Source organism: Silene latifolia, chromosome 11 (genome assembly GCF_048544455.1).
Source record: "Silene latifolia isolate original U9 population chromosome 11, ASM4854445v1, whole genome shotgun sequence".
NCBI classification, from domain to species: domain Eukaryota; kingdom Viridiplantae; phylum Streptophyta; class Magnoliopsida; order Caryophyllales; family Caryophyllaceae; genus Silene; species Silene latifolia.
This window is the reverse complement of record NC_133536.1, coordinates 161,246,483-161,261,376: the sequence shown is the minus strand read 5'-3', so window position 1 is coordinate 161,261,376 and position 14,894 is coordinate 161,246,483. Positions and strand designations below refer to the sequence as shown.

General features: G+C 36.9%; 1 long non-coding RNA gene across 2 annotated transcripts; it reads right to left on the bottom strand.

Annotated features, from left to right (window-relative positions):
* Nucleotides 1-8,257: 8,257 nt before the first annotated feature.
* LOC141612027 (uncharacterized) lies at nucleotides 8,258-13,567 on the bottom strand. Of its 2 annotated transcripts, none has more exons than XR_012528945.1 (5): nucleotides 13,088-13,567; nucleotides 12,820-12,924; nucleotides 9,426-9,501; nucleotides 9,174-9,341; nucleotides 8,258-8,504 (listed from the first exon to the last, which is right to left on the bottom strand). It is a non-coding gene; the product is annotated as an uncharacterized LOC141612027 (long non-coding RNA). The 2 variants fall into 2 exon arrangements; XR_012528944.1 differs by having other exon boundaries at nucleotides 9,169-9,341; nucleotides 13,088-13,566.
* Between the last annotated feature and the right edge of the window lie 1,327 nt (nucleotides 13,568-14,894).

The following is a 14,894-nucleotide window of genomic DNA, read 5'->3' as shown; positions in this document are numbered from 1 at the left end:
AAGACAGGGTCGAATCCGCAGGGGGGCGGTGATTACATAGTTTGTTGATGTTTAGAGTGTCTTAAGGTAACCAATTGTGGGGGTTTGTTTGATTTTATTTCTAACAGCTAATTGCAAAGTAAATAAAAGATGAATACCAAATTACCAATAATACTAAAGAGTCTAGGGATTCGGGTTCACTAGGTAGTCATCAAAGGGTATGATTTAATTCATTGATTGAGCAATTTATATTGTTGAAAGTCATATGATCGGTTGATTCTAATGTCTTTTTAGATCTAACTTAACATGCAATCGCTATCATTAAGTCGGTCTAATTCAATTATCGTGGCCTATATTAGTCTTAACCATGTCGGTGATAATCTTAGTTTATGCGATACTAATTAATCAATTCTGATTAGTAATCAACTATTTAGAAGTAGAACAATAATTGAACAACAATAGAAAACAATTTAACAATCAATTCATAATAATCCCTTTTCTAACAATCTAGATCTCCTTTCACCCTAGATAATAAACTTAGCTACTCATACTAATTATAATAACAAAAATAACAATATAAGAAGGCATAATTAAGAACATAATAAGATGAACAATAATGATAGAATAATTATTAAAGAAAGATTGATACCGTAATAAAGGAATGCTTAGATCCGGAAGTAAGAACAATAAATATAAACTAAACTAAGTATTTTAGAGAGTTTTTAGAGTAACTATACTAAACCTACGGAAAATAAAGCGTAAATAAACTAGGGTACGAGTTTTCGTATTTATAGCAAAACATAACCGACTTAAGGAAAATTGCGGAATATTCTAGAACCAAGTGGTTCCTCGATCGAGCCCCAATGTACTCGATCGAGTCACCAAGTTCCTCGATCGAGCCCAGCTCTAGTTGATCGAGGCACCAAAGTTCAGGAACCCCAACTTTCGACATTGCATATTTTAATTAGTTTAATTGATTAGGTTGGTTCCTCGATCGAGCCTGGCTGCAGTTAATCGAGTACACAAGTTCCTTGATCGAGCCTTGCTGCAGTTGATCGATGAACCTAAGTTCCTGCTTCGCGCACTGAACTTCAAACGGCCGCCATTTCTTCGTTACTTGTCGGAAACAAGCGATTTTCGTGGCGTTGGAAAGCTAAGAAGATAAGCTTTCATCTGTAACAAAGCAATGACCAAAGTATAACAATAAAACAAATTCAAAGGCACGGGAAATAGAAAACGCAGCTCAAGTCTCAAGTCACCATACTATAGACAAATGCCAAATACCTTTCGATCTTGCAAGACAAATTAGTCGGATTCTCGCGGATTTTACTCATGCACTCATAAGTATGTAAGGGTGAGTTATATGTGAAGATAGAAAGAAGTAGAAACACTCACTCAAATTATGAAACATGCATGCAATCTAATGTGATAGAGATTTCCCCAACTAATATGCATTCACAATGTAGACAAAAGTACATGTATCAAGGACAATAAGGGTGACAGATGGGTTAAAGGGATAGAAATGGTTTGTGCCAAAGCACGTTATAGATATGTGGAGCTAAGACGGTAGTCGCAACGCTAAACCAAAACCAAAACCAAATCTTAAAATAACAAATGGACCCAACTTTAGAGAAATGATCTCAACTTTACAACACATGAGAGCTAACAAACTACTCTCCAAATATGCACTAGACTCTACGACCATCCTTTTGATCCTTGACAAAACCAAATGAAGCAACCAATTTTCTTTTCTTTTCTCTTTTCTTTTCGATTTTTTCTTCTTTTTCCTTTTTCTTTTTGTTTCATATTTTTCTTTTTCCACCACAAGGATACAACACAATTTCTATATAATGATCTTGCTATACCCATATGACAACAATAAGTCCCAACCCAACCATAATAGCAAAATAAACATGATAAACAAGTAACTGCGACTGTCCCGAAAAGGGTTCAAACGGGCTAACAAAAAAATAATAATTGTAAGGCTTATTTGAACGGTAAGAACCGCGTATCCACATGTACTAAGTCAAATGAAAGCAATAAAAGTATCAAGAAATCAATGTCACACTTATGCAGTTTGATATTACATATTCCACAAGGAGAAACCACACTTAAGCCTAATTGACAATGAGACCAGTTTATTGATGATCTAGGCCTAGGAAGCTCTATAGACCTCAGAATTTAAGTAGTTTACCAACATAATTGTGTCAAATCTAATTAGTATAAGGCATGTCAAATACGGTTAAGACTCGAGTTATGAGCTTTGTTTCCATGAATAACGGGTCAAAACAATGTACATGAACAACTAAATAGGATTCAAATGCAAAAACAATGCAATTTAACATCATTGTTATTAAATTCACCAAGACTCGACTCAAAATAAAGGAAAAGCATGTTTTTGTATTTTGAATAACAATAATATTAAAGAGTCTTGGGATTCGGGTTCACTAGGTAGTCATCAAAGGGTAGGATTTAATTCATTGATTGAGCAATTTATATTGTTAAAAGTCATATGATCGGTTGATTCTAATATGTCTTTTTAGATCTAACTTAACATGCAATCGCTATCGTTAAGTCGGTCTAACTCAATTATCGTGGCCTATACTAGTCTTAACTCTGTCGGTGATAATCCTAGTTTATGTGATACTAATTAATCAATTCTGATCAGTAATCAACTAATTAGAAGTAGAACAATAATTGAACAACAATAGAAAGCAATTTAACAATCAATTCATAATAATCCCTTTTCTAACAACCTAGATCTCCTTTCACCCTAGATAATAAACTTAGCTACTCATACTAATTATAATAACAACAATAACAATATAAGAAGGCATAATTAAGAACATAATAAGATGAACAATAATGATAGAATAATTATTAAAGAAAGATTGATACCGTAATAAAGGAATACTTAGATCCGGAAGTAAGAACAATAAATATAAACTAAACTAAGTATTTTAGAGAGTTTTTAGAGTAACTATACTAAACCTACGGAAAATAAAGCGTAAATAAACTAGGGTACGAGTTTTCGTATTTATAGCAAAACATAACCGACTTAAGGAAAATTGCGGAATATTCTAGAACCAAGTGGTTCCTCGATCGAGCCCCAATGTACTCGATCGAGTCACCAAGTTCCTCGATCGAGCCCAGCTCTAGTTGATCGAGGCACCAAAGTTCAGGAACCCCAACTCTCGACATTGCATATTTTAATTAGTTTAATTGATTAGGTTGGTTCCTCGATCGAGCCTGGCTGCAGTTGATCGAGTACACAAGTTCCTTGATCGAGCCTGGCTGTAGTTGATCGAGGAACCTAAGTTCCTGCTTCGCGCACTGAACTTCAAACGATCGCCATTTCTTCGTTACTTGTCGGAAACAAGCGATTTTTGCGGCGTTGGAAAGCTAAGACGATAAGCTTTTACTCTAGTTAGAATCACTTGGATATAAGTTGTATAACTCGAGATATGGCTCTTCAAAGTAGGCACTAGTAATAAGTAGCTCTTCCTTTATTCTTCTAGATTTCCGTGCCATGCTCCGTGTATTCCTCCATGCCCACTCCGCGATGCCCATTTCATTCCTTTACTCCTCAAATGCATCATTCCTGCATTAAACATCAAAAAGCAGAAGTATCGACATTCTAACATAAAAGGCATGTAAATGATATAAACTAGCACGAAAACCGTATCAAAAGTAATTAAGGGGAGGCATAAATATGTATATAATTATGACTCATCACCCGCCGAGTTAATTACCAGATTAGTGATACCGTCGTTTTAGTACCAAAAATAAATACCTAAGACAACTAACAGAAGCTAGTGGAAGTAGGGTCGATCTCCATAGGGAGGCTATTATATCTATCTGCTATCTAAGCCTGTCTGGTAACAAATGGTGGTTTTAAATTGATTTCTAAACTAAGAGGAATAAGGCAAGAGAAATTAAGCTGTAAAGACAATAACGAGAAATAGGAATGTGGTCAAATAAAGAGAGATATGTCAGGAAGTCGGTTCACCATGGCAATTAATCAACTCAGTCATAAATAGTTCAGACGATCTAGTGTGAGAAGGGTAAGGAAAAAGTCCTTCCGGTCCGCTATCCACCCTAGAATACAACTAACTTAACTTCCGTCCTCGTTAGGGTAGTCTAGTGTTTATAACAGGTCTGTTCATTCCAATCTTTCGATCTAGGATTGAATTTAACCAATTTAACTAGTTTAGAAGCGTGCACTCAACTAAACGATTACAATTATATTGTCATAAAAGAGTTCTCACAATTTAATCATCTAATCTATTCATAACATTGTCAACTCACTACCATGGCTCCCCTAATCCTGGCATACTAACAATAATAACAATGAATAAACTAGTAGATGACATAATAGAAAGATTAAAGAAACAATAATGCATAAACTAATAACAATAATTAAACATGAATTAAGGAACAAGCAATTAAGAGAAAACAAGAAGAAATAGTTTAAGAGTAAGAGTAGAGAAAGATTACAAATTGAGATCCGGAATAAGAACAAAGTAACGTAGCAAAAGAGAAAGGAGAAGTCTGCTTAAAGAAAATTAGGGACTGATTAAGAGTGTAAAGTATGATAAAAGATGAGATGAGATAGTTTAACCTAATGAAGTTTTCACCTTATAAAGGGAAGCGTTTATTAAACAAACTAAAGACTAATTAAGATAACCACGGAATAGAAAATCCCGTGTAAATCAGCAGAGTACTCGATCGAGGCATTTGAGACCTCTCGATTGAGTAATTCTTCAGCAAATCCTCTCGATCGACCAGAAACGGTCCTCGATCGAGAGCCTCCAGATTAGCACCCTTCGATCGAGTTCAGCAGGGACTCGATCGAACATCTTGAACCGTCAGAACTACTCGATCGACCAAAAAATCTCTCGATCGAATGGTTAACCACTGAAAACAGCTTGAACACGTTTGGTTAGCTTCCAAAAACTTTCTTCACGCTTCCCGAGGCATGGCACTTCCACTCTAAATCCTCCATCTCCATGAATGCATGCTAAGAGGACTAAGGTGCTGTTTGGCCTAGTTTATGTGAAATAGCTTTTACTTTCTAGAATGAGTTTTTTCATAAACTACTTTTTGAAAAAGTTGCGGTTGTTTGGCCTAACTTTTGTAAAAGTAGTTTCTTAACAAATTGATGTGTTTGGCCTACTACTGTTTTTTTTTTTTTTTAGTTTCCATAATCCTAAGAGTTTTTGGGAGAAGTAGAAGCAGAAGCATCAATTTGGTGCTTCTGTTTCTAGTAGCTTTTTATTAACTTTTGACTTTTCAAAAGTAGTTTTTTTATCTCCCTAAATTATAGTGTTTGGCCCAACTTCTACTTTTACAATTAGAAAAGCACTTAGAAAGCTTGGCCAAACACTCCCTAAATAAGGCACGATTTCACCACTTTGAGGTCCGTTTCTGCAAATGAGACGAAACAAACCAAAGTAGCTTATTCGGGGCATTTTGCAATACAAAACTATAGAAATGACATAGAAATGCGTGCAATAAGAGGCTAAAAAGACTATATAAATTGCACGTATCAAATCTCCCCAAACCGAACCTTTACTCGTCCTCGAGTAAACTAAATGCAAACTAATGGAACGGATAAGAAAACTCAGAGCTAGCTACAACTTGTCCACTTAAACCATTTAATGCAAACAAAACTAGCATTTATAGCTACAGCAGTCAAGCGCAAACGAGTTGTATGATGTCTATAAATAAGATGAACTGTCAACCTTGCAAGACCTTAAAAATTGGACTCTCCCGGGTCACTCTTCTCTCATGAAGCAAAGGGTAAGTGTATAAGTGCAAGAGAAGAAGAGAAAATAGTCACTCACCTAAACTACGACCCACATAAGCATGCTTGCAACAAAAATGATAGACAATTCTAATCACCGTACACATACATTCCAACTAAACAAGGTCTGTCACAGCTGAGGGCTTACAAAAATATGGAAAAGTGAGGTAATGGGTAAGAAAAGGCAAAACATTTCTGGAAATGTGAGGTTAATAGCCAAGCTAGCTAACTTAACAGAACCAAATGAACCATATCCGATTCCTAATCATTAGAAATAAGCACAAGTGCCCCTTATTTCGGCACACAAACTCACTAACCAAAAATGTACTCCTCATAAAATAGTGATAAAGCATAGGAGTGAAACCGTCAACAATCAAACTTTTTCATCTTTTTTTTTTCTTTTTTCACGGTTTTTAGTTTCTCTTTTTTTTTTTTTTTTTTTTTTTTTTTTTTTTTTTTTTTTTTTTATTCACGTTTTTTTTCCTTTTTTTTTTATCAGTTTCAATTCTTTTTTTCTTTTCAACCTCCTTCTTTCTTTCATAAATTACCAACTCCAAGTCATCAAATACAAGCCAAATTTGGCACAGTAAATTATATACCGCAAAACAACCACTAAACTAGCTTGACAAGGCAGGCTAAATTTGGATGTAGTTAAGGGTCAAAAGGCAAATTTGGCTAATGTGGAGTTTATGGGTAAAAATGGAAGAAAAGAAAATGTAAGCACCTCCCTGCATGTGACACCAACCACTAACCCGAATGTATGTAGGCAAAAAGCAATTGAATTTCATACTTGTGCAAATTGATGAACATGTTGCGCAAGGAGTAACTACTCACAATCCTACATGAAACCGGTCACAAATGACACCAGTTTATAAGGCTCTAAATCTTAGAAATTATAAGTAGTTTGCCAAAATTTTCAGGTCAAGTCTATTTGTTCAGCTAAATTTTAACAGTAACTCGTAGATATGCAGAAGACAAATCTAAAGATATTAATTTATGCAAGGCTTAAGCAAAAGGACAAATTATAGTGCAATTTCATCATCGAAATACACCGTTCCGACTCAACCTATATGCTAAAATAAACGTGATTTTTTTTTTGTTGAAATTTTTCTATTTTTATGAGATTTTTGAATTTTTATAAAAATAAACAACAATGCATACAGAAATTAAACATGATAACAGAAATGCAATAAAAACGACATGCAGACATAGATATGGATGCATAACCTCCCCAAACCAAACCGTACAATGCCCTCATTGTACCCAAAAATAGGGAAAGGAAATGCAAACTAAAGAGGAGAGAGCGAAGCTGCGGAAAACTCACAAAAATACGCGAAGTAGGAACCTCCCCAAACCACCCAACAATATGGGAGGTCGCTAATAGCTCCTTCAGCGTTACAGGAAGCGAATCCAAACAAGCCTACTCGATCGAAAAGATATGGTACTCGATCGAGGAACAGGAGCTGCAAAAGTGGTCGATCGAGGAAAGGGAAATTACTCGATCGAATGGTCGTCATCTGTGGTTTCTCGATCGAGAAGAGAAGTGTTCGACCGAAGGGCTCAAGCACTCGATTAACCAGAAAATTTCTCGATCAAAAGCTCCTTATTGTGCGAACTCCTAAGCGTCAATAAAACACCTGCAAAGACGCAAATAGCTACCACAAAAATGACCAAAAACCAAGTCTAAATTATTCACAGTCTATGGTTTGAAAACCAATTATTACACACAACAAAACCGAAATGTTCAAAAATCAACGAAAAACTTAAACTCCGGGTTGCCTCCCGGACAGCGCTAGTTTCAGACAGGTCCCAGCTCAACCTTCTTTTCTTCATCCAGTTGCTCCAGTTAGTCACAATCAAAGCAACTCAAAGCTCTTAGAATAAGATCATAAATCTGCGCATGTGCTACACAAGAGCATAAGCAGCACCAAAATAGAAAAGGAGCATATAAGAGCAATCTGAAGTACCGTAACCCCTATAGTGGCGGTCATAAATGACCTTTTTGTGGCGGTTTATAAACGTTTTGGGTGCACCGTATATCACGGAGTTGTTTACACTTTGCGGCGGTTGTACAACCGCCACTATAGCTTACCTATGGTGGCCGTTTTTAAACAAAACCGCCACTATAGGCTTATATAAAACGACGATTGTTAGACAAGAACCACCATTATAACTCACCTATAGTGGCGGTTATTGTTTGAAAACCACCACCATAGGTATATCAATAATATCATTACACCACTCCATGTTCTCTATAACGACGGTTGTTGGTACAGGACCGCAATTAAAGGTAATTATAACGTCGGTTGTTGGTATAGAACCGCCACTAAAAGTAATTATAACGTCGGTTATTTTTTTAAAAAAAAAATCTACCAAAATTTTGGTAGCAATATCCTAGAGATTTGACAATCCAAATAGCTAAATAACAAACAATATATACAAGAGAACGGCAACCAACAAACTTGTGTATCATCAGACCAATTTATTAGTATTGTTGATGTTAAAAAAAATATATACTTCCAAGTGTATAAATAATCACATACACGTCTTAGTTAATAAATTAACCAACATTACATGTTCTCTAAATTTTGATAGTCCACACCTCTTTAACATCTTGGATAGCTTAGGAAATTCAGAGTGTCATCAAGACCATTAATCACCAAGCACTTGCTCTGATTCAGATAATTGTACTCATTGGCCATTCTTATGTTCAGTTTACCTGCAGTGAAAATGACATTCAAATGATGCCGATAACTACCAAGATCTAGAGACAGACACTAATGTCAAGCTGGAATATAGAACCAATTGCTACGATTAAGAGGAACAAAAAGTATCCTATGACATTATTATCACCACATATGGGACAAAAGAAATACCTCTTAGATCGGATAAGGCACCAGCACAAAGTTAAGTTGGTAAGAGACATGATATGAGAGAAACAATCTTAAATCAAAAAAAGAATAGAAAGCTGCAAAGTCCCGATTCAAAAACTACAGCAAATCTCACCTTTTCAAGCAGTACTGGTCATAGGTTTATAGCAGAAAACAAGGGGAACAAGAAGTAGTCAAGTCAATGATAAAGCAAAGGGAGTGAATTTTTGAGAAAAGGAAAAAAAAAAAAATACATATACACCTAAACAGGTCTAGCATACATGTTTGAATAACAGTGCCACACATATTTCCAGTTGCACTAAAATAAATTACGCTCAATTTCCCCTGAAAAACATGAGAAACTCATTGTAACATCATTTATGTTGCCTTGTGAACTGAGCTGCCTAAGATGAAGTATGTACAGAAGAGTGCAATCTAAATCGTACACAAATAAATAAGCCACAGAAGAAAATGTTAGAACAATGGCAGGGAGGCAAAAGGCAATAAAAGAACCTTACAAATCGACTAGAGTTATCATTCCTCAATGTCTTGGCGTTTCCAAATGATTCCAGTATACAATTTGTTTGAAGAACTTTATGTTCCATTCCATCTCCTCCACCACCAACAATAGCTAAATACTGCATTGCCAATTTAGCTGTTCCAGTTTTTCTGTACCACTTTCGCCACTGTCAAGCGGCACAACTACTTAGTTAAATAAAAAAAAGGGAAAAAAAGTGTAAAAGCAAAATCACAGCAATACTAAACCTCACCTTACGATGATGGACTGATTTACACCATCTGCAAGTAAAGGAAAACACCTCATCTCGTCAATCAACATTGTTGAATCTGCAATAATAAATTTAGCAAACAAGATTAACCAAATACAACAACAACATCAGAGCCTTAATCCCAAAATGATTTGGGGTCGGCTGACATGAAGCATCCTTTCAAACCGTCCATAGGTGAACGCACGCCTCAAAATGAGAATAAAAAAAAGGGAAGATGAAAAACAAAAAGGCAGAACGAAAATGTAATGGAAAGTCAAGGTAAACTTAGGGGTTTTAAAAATCGAATTCCGGCTTTCTTTTATAAAAACTTAAAATTTAAATCGAGAGAAAAGATTAAAACGATTTTTAAAAACCGAAATAGAGTTAAGGATCCGGAATGAACCAGGTAAAATCTATAAGAAAGTGGTTGGTAAAAAAGTGTAATAAAGGAGAGGAGAATAAATAATTTAATTTCTTTAAATTAAATAAAAACACTAAATCTGTCAAAAAACATCAAATACTAAAAATCCACATGTATCCTTTCCCTCCATTGTGCCCTCTCCGTCACCATACTCTCCTCAAGCCCCATAACTCTCATATCGTGCTCTATCACTCTCAACCATGTCTGTCTCGGTCTTCCTCTGCCTCTAGGGACCTTTTCTGTTCTCCAAGTCTCCAGCCTCCTAACTGGTGCATCCATAGGTCTCCTCCTCACATGGCCAAACTATCTTAGTCGGTTTTCCATTATCTTGTCCTCTATTGGCGCCACTTTTACCTTTTCCCTAATTACCCCATTCCTTAACCGATCTTTCCTTTTATGTCCGCACATCCACCTCAACATGCGCATCTCCGCCACACTCATCTTTTGAATGTGACAATGCTTCACGGCCCAACACTCGGAGCCATAAAGTAGGGCAGGCCTAATTGTCGTGCGATAAAATTTTCCCTTTAATCTTTGGGGCATATCTTTATCGCATAGAAACCCTGAAGCACTCTTCCATTTCAACCATCCCGCTTTAATTCTGTGAGCCACATCTCTGTCTAACTCCCCATCTTTTTGAATAATAGATCCTAGATATCTGAAGAAATCCGAACCCTCAACAACATTCCCATCGAAAATAATACTCCCCGCCTCTGTCGATCTCAACCCCGCCACCCTAGTGAATCGACACCTCAAATACTCGGTCTTACTCCTGCTCACCTGAACCCACGAGTCTCTAAAGTCTGCCTCCACAATTCCAACTTTCTCTCCACCCCCTCTTTTGTCTCATCAATCAACACAATATCATCAGCAAACATCATACACCAAGGGATGTCGTCCTGAATATCCCTTGTCAACTCATCCATAACTATAGCAAAGAGAAAAGGACTAAGTGCGGAACCTTGATGCACCCCGATGGTAATAGGAAATTCTTCCGTTCTCCCAACATTAGTGCGAACACTTGCACTAGCCCCCTCATACATATCCTTTATGAGGTCAATATATTTTCGCGACACACCCTTTCTTGCCAAAACCCACCAAAGTACTTCTCTTGGTACCCTATCATATGCCTTTTCCAAGTCAATAAAAACCATATTTAAGTCCTTCTTCTTGTCCCGATGGTATTCCATCAACTGTCTCATGATAAAAATCGCATCCACAGTCGATCTCCCTGGCATAAATCCAAATTGGTTTTCCGAGATGTCTACACATCTCCTAAGCCTTTGCTCGATTACCCGCTCCCATAACTTCATCGTATGACTCATAAGTTTAATTCCCCGATAATTGGAACACTCTTGAACATCACCTTTGTTCTTGTACAAAGGGACAAGAGTGCTTCTCCTCCAAGCCGATGGCATCTTGTTGCTCCTCCAAATCTTGTTGAAGAGCATGGTTACCCATTCGATCCCTTTCTCCCCGAAGCACCTCCAAACTTCTAAGGGTATACCATCCGGTCCCTCTGCTTTCTTTGACCCCATCTTCTTTAACGCCTTTCTAACTTCACTCTTTTGTATTCTATGCACAAATTCCCGATTAACCATGCTTGGTGTTACCTCTACATCCCCAAAACCTTGTTCCTGGTGTCCATTGAATAAATTATCAAAGTAAGAACTCCATCTAGCCTTTATTTCATTATCCTGAACCAGAACCTTGTCGTCCATATCTTTCACACACCTAACTCTCCCAATATCTCTCGTCTTTCGGTCTCTTATGCGAGCCAGTTTATAGATATCCTTCTCTCCTTCTCTCGTGTCCAACCTGACATACACTTCTTGGTTAACTTTTGCCCTCGCATCCCGTACGGCCTTTTTAGCGGCTCGTCTAGCCTCCTTGTACTTTTCAAAGTTCTCATCACTCATGGATTTCCCCAGAACCTTATATCATTCACGTTTAGTCTTTATCGCTTGTCTCACCACATCGTTCCACCAAGATGTGTCCTTACTTGGTGGTCTATTCCTTTTAGATTCCCCTAACACCTCCCTGGCCAAATCCTTTACAACATGCTCCAATTTATCCCACGTTGCATCAATATCTTTCTCCTCACAATCCGACCAAATATCGCTACTTCCAACCTTATCCAAAAACGCTTGTTGGTTTCCCCCTTGTAGCTTCCACCACTTGATCCGTGCCTCACCGATTATCTTTCTTTTCCTCAAGTCTCTCTTACCCCGAAGATCAAGAACCACTAGTCTATGTTGTGTTGCGGCACTTTCCCCGGGTATGACCTTGCAATCAGTGTACTCTTTCCTCCACACATTCCTTACCAAAAGGAAGTCAATTTGACTAGCATTACCTCCACTTCTATAAGTCACCAAATGAGAATGTCTTTTCTCGAACCAAGTGTTCATTACACCCAAGTCATATGCCAAAGCAAAATCTAATATGTCACTTCCTGCTTCATTTCTCTCCCCGAACCCAAAACCCCCATGAATGTTCTCAAAGCCAACTCGACTAGTACCCACATGCCCATTGAGGTCACCACCAATGATCAATTTCTCTCCAATAGGGACTCGTTCTACAACCTCATCCAAATCTTCCCAGAAGGCTCGTCGAAAAGAAGCATCCAAACCTACTTGAGGTGCGTAAGCACTTATAACCGTCACCACCTCATCCCCGACTACAAGCTTAATGCTCATAATCCTATCACTCTTTCTCGATACTTCTACCACAAGATTAAGCAAATGAAAGGAATAAACTTGTAGGCATTCATACCTGTTTTATATCAAAGCATAGCCCCGTCAAGCATTTAAATGCTCTCTGGAAAGGTCAATCCATTCATATCCTCCTAAATATGCAAGTGCTAATCTTACAGAACTTCAGTGTCACAAATAAGGTTCACATGATTCCTTGATATATTATGACTCATGGCAAACCATAAAAATAATGCATATCCTAGAAGATAAAATTAGAATATACCATGACATTCTAATGAATCGGTGTATAGTCCATACACCTTATGCTTCTTCTTCCGCCAACATGGAAAAACACCTCAGCTTCTGTAACATCCTTCTCGACCTCCGTCTTTTAATTATGCGTGTCGTAACAAAAGATAGGTCTATAAGTACATGAGGAAATGAGAAATAACAAAGGGAGATGATTATAGTTTACCAAATTAAACAAGTACTAATATAGATCTCCTTTACTTTCTTAGTAATATCATTAGTATTACATGGATTTCCCATACCTTCAGTAACTTGAACTATGTACTCGTATACTTTCCAGAGTTTCTGTGTCCCATTAAAAATATCAAGTCCCTTTAGCATAAATCCCTATAAAATAAGCAACAATGTGGAGCATGAAAATAATAATCCAAACCCACTTGAGAAAAAGACAAATAGTTATATTCAACCTCACTAATAACATCATCCCTTAAGACTACAAAGCTTAGTTTAATCACATAAATTTTAAAAAAAAAAGGTATATGAGTCAAGCAAAGTGATTACTAGACTTCTACCTGCATATTTTGATAATTAGTAATATAGCTATACAACAAATGCTACTTGAAAATTTGACTAGATGATCATTATGAAAGTGTCCCAAAGTTAGAAAGTGTGGGAGGAAGCTAAGAAACTTAGGGCGTTCATACATAGTGTCTCAAAATACAATTATATTTATAATACATAATAGTTGCCTTGAATACTGCAAGCCGATAGTAACCTAAATAATGTCTAAGAAACTTAGGGCGTTCATCTCTGCTTTCTATTTATCAGGAGGAGGAGTTTGTTGTTTTGGTGGCCAAACGAATGGAGGCTTTTGATAGCCTCGTTGCTGAAGTGGATATGGCGGTACATATGCAAAGGATTGACTAGCTTGTCTATGCTGCCTAAACGAATATACTTCGTCGTTCCCCGCCAAAGAGATAACAACTTCATGCCCAGCAGCACCACATCTCTCACAGTGCACCACCTGTTGCGCCATAGGATGGAACATAGGCGGAAGATCAAAGGTACTCAAGCCTTCCCTTTGATGATCTTTTACCTAGATCTTCCTAGGTAGGACCTGTAAGACCTATCAAAACAGCACTAGAGGAAAAGATAAAAACTGCCTCAAGGAATAAATCTCTTGAGGCTAAAGATAGACAAAAATAAACAAGTAAATAAAATAGTTGCCTCCCCGGCAACGACGCCAAAATTTGATACCGTCGTTTTAGTATCAAAAATAAATAGCTAAGACAACTAACAGAAGCTAGTGGAAGTAGGGTCGATCTCCACAGGGAGACTATTATATCTATCTGCCATCTAAGTCTGTCTGGTAACAAATGAGGGTTTTAAATTGATTTCTAAACTAAGAGGAATAAGGCAAGAGAAATTTAGCAGTAAAGACAATAAAGAGAAATAGGAGTGTGGTCAAATAAAGAGAGATATGTCAGGAAGTCGGTTCACCATGGCAATTAATCAACTCAGTCATAAATAGTTCAGACGATCTAATGTGAGAAGGGTAAGGGAAAAGTTCTTCCGGTCCGCTATCCACCCTAGAATACAACTAACTTAACTTCCGTCCTCGTTAGGGCAGTCTACTATTCATAACAGGTCTGTTCATTCCAATCTTCCGATCTAGGATTGAATTTAACCAATTTAACTAGTTTAGAAGCGTGCACTCAACTAAACGATTACAATTATATTGTCATAAAACAGTTCTCACAATTTAATCATCTAACCTATTCATAACATTGTCAACTCACTACCATGGCTCCCCTAATCCTAACATACAGAGAATTAGCTACTCATGCTATTAATGATACTAACAATAATAACAATGAATAAACTAGTAGATGACATAATAGAAATATTAAAGGAACAATAATGCATAAACTAATAACAATAATTAAATAGGAATTAAGGAACAAGCAATTAAGAGAAAACAAGAAGAAATAGATTGAGAGTAAGAGTAAAGAAAGATTACAAATTGAGATCCGGAATAAGAACAAAGTAACGTAGCAAAAGAGAAAGGAGAAGTCTGCTTAAAGAAAATTAGGGACTGATTAAGAGTGT